Genomic DNA, 2,906 nt, shown 5'->3' on the forward strand with positions numbered 1-2,906 from the left:
TCCCCCCGCGGCCACCGCATCGGCTGCGAGCGCGTTGTCACTGCAGGTGTCTCGGGGGAGGGGGCAAGAGCGGGCGGCTGTAAGGGGCTCGGCAGGCGGTCAGCCGTCGGCCGGTCACCCACGGCTCAAGCCCAGGCTGTCCCCGAGGGGAAAACATCCATCGCCTCTTCACCCGCCTCTGTTTTGCCAAGGAATTGGGTCTTTTGTCTATCTTGTGCACCTAAACTGGCCCTGAACAAAAGCCTGGTCGAGACTCATCCCTAAAAGTCAGCAGAAAATAAAAAACGAAGGGAAGACTCCAGCTTGTGACAGCCGATTTTAAAACGATTAGATGTATCATCCTGTTGTCCAAACTGTAAGTTGATCTGAGCTAAAGGGTCTAGAAACTGGAGTGCACCTACCTCCAAAACGCTGTCCTCCGTGATGTGACGTGTGGGTGCCACGGGGAGACACAAGCCCACGGGCTCCCACGCGCACCGCAGAGGACCCGACTGTTACCACAGCCTTCACCTTGGTGGAACACCCGTATTTGTGTCTTTACGCTTAATTGTGTCTTTTTTAATTCCAGACCTTTTTCCTTGATAGTTGCCTCTGTTTAATTGCTGGAGCAATTAACATGTGTCTGTTCAATACCAGCCAGCTCTCCACAGGGGAGACAGCTGCTGGCTGTACTCTATTTCCCCAGCAGCAATGCTTTCAGACCCAGCACAATGTAGGTGCTGTGTCTTCCTTCACTTTAAAACATTTTGCTAGAAAGAAATCCTGTGAAAGGAGTTTTCCTTCAAAAACCAATAAACCCAAGTAAGATCCAGGAGATATCCCAGGCACCACGTGAATTGTGTGAAGCCATCTGAAGCAAGACAGCAGGTACTTTCACGGTTAGAACAAAAGACATCCTTAACATTTATTAAATGCTTTGCTGTTTTCATCAAACACTGCTGTTCTGTGGTTTATCCTACCCAAGCTGTGGTCTCTGCTCATGGGTGCCGCGCTCTGTAAGTGTTTGCACTGCCACCGTTAACAACCCCTTGAAGTTCATCAAATCCAGCAAGGCGACCTGTTGAGATCAGTACTTTGACTCAGCTTACGAGACGACGACACAGGTTTCTCCTCCAACAAGCTTTCTGCTGCTCTAGTTGCAGCACATCCACTTGGATCACGCTCCAGGCCGTTACATATTTGCACAGCATTATAGTTTTTAAGTATGGCATTGCAGGGTTTTTCTTTCACCAAGGCATTTAGAATAAAAGAATTTCTTAAAACACAGCACTGCAGTCTTCCGTGTAGGCTTTTGACATTCCTTGAGTGTCCCCATGTCCTCCTGCAGCTCTTCCCCCCCCCAGCAATCGGGCCACGTTCAAATCAGAACCACTTGCAGTTGTTTTTTCCAGCTTTTTGGGGTTTTTGATCACCAGATTTCCAAGGAAGAGCTTCCCAAGCATGTAGAGCAAGGAACTAACCAGGCTGCAGCTTCTTTCTTTTTACATAAGATCAGCTCCATTCCAGAAACACCCACCCCTGAACTGGATCAGTCATCCACGTTTAAGGAGCCCCATTACAGCACACCCAAAACTGCTGAAGGGCTGCTGAATTTTTAATTGCTGCATAAATTCAGACCACTCAAGAGGCCACAAAAACCATATAATGGCAAGCTTTACGGTTTGCATGTGTTGAGGGTTCGGTTACCTTAGTCAAGGAGTACATAAACTGAGTGAGGGTCTGCCGTCCACCGCGAGGGCACGGCACCAGCACCACCCACGACGCTCCCACCCAGCCCACCAGCAGCACCAACCACCCTGTGGAGCCCGCATGTGTGTGCGGGCAGAGCCTGGGGACAGCCCCCCCAGGAACACACCAGGAGCTCAGCAATGGCAGGACCCCAACTCTTCTTACCTGGCACAGGCTTCAGCTCACCAGCATGCAAAAGCTTTCTCCAATTCAGCATGTCTTGATTATCCTGTTCCTTACAGGCCACAAAGCACTAAAAGCATCTTCCACCATTCTTACCAAGAATAATGGACAGTTGGTGTTACTTCAAACCCTGCTACCCCACCCTTCCAACCGGGATGGTGTAAGGTCCCTTCACATCCCACTGAGGTCAGTGATCAGCTGAAACCATTACTCCAACTCCCACCACATCCCCTCCCAAAGGCAAGCCACATCACCACTCACATGAAGGGTATTTTGGGGGTTTGGCTCTTCAGCATCCCCCTTTTCCCACTTCCCCAACCCCAGTGCAGCACGGTCAACTACTCACAAGCTCCTACGTCCAGCAATCTCTGCTTCACCACAAAATACTTCAGTGGAGACTTCCCTTTTGCCAGTGTTTTTACAGCATATGGGAACTGCTCTGTGACATTTTAGCTCATTAATACTGTATTTCCACTCAGTTCACAGGAGGAATGAAAGCTTGTTCCAGGCTAGTACATCTGAAATTACAAAGTTCACTTAATACGCTTAAGCTTTTTAAAAAACATGGTATACCCTGTAACTGGATGACTCCTCACACTCGCCCTAACACTTTTCAAGCCCCTGGCCAAAGGCTGCAGATCAGCAGCAACATGCTACCACCACTCACCATGCAGCCACCCAACCATCAGAGCAGGCTGCTGGCCTTTGATCAACTGCCAGATTACTCTTTTGCTGTTACCTCATTACTGCAAAAACACTAGGGGCAGGACCTGGCAATTACTGGGCAAAGCAGTATTATGAGAGCCTGCCAGCTCAAACACAATAGCAGTTTCACGTTACATATGCATACTTACACAACCCCAACAGCTGCATAACATCTGCAGACTGGCATTGAACTTCAGCCAGTGCTTCAGCTAGTTATGAAAACACTTATACAACCTCAGGAAAACCATGGCTGAAGCATCAGTTATGCTTGACAGGCATATGTAAGCCTT

This window comes from Haliaeetus leucocephalus, unplaced genomic scaffold (genome assembly GCF_000737465.1).
Source record: "Haliaeetus leucocephalus isolate CR32 unplaced genomic scaffold, Haliaeetus_leucocephalus-4.0 Scaffold840, whole genome shotgun sequence".
NCBI classification, from domain to species: domain Eukaryota; kingdom Metazoa; phylum Chordata; class Aves; order Accipitriformes; family Accipitridae; genus Haliaeetus; species Haliaeetus leucocephalus.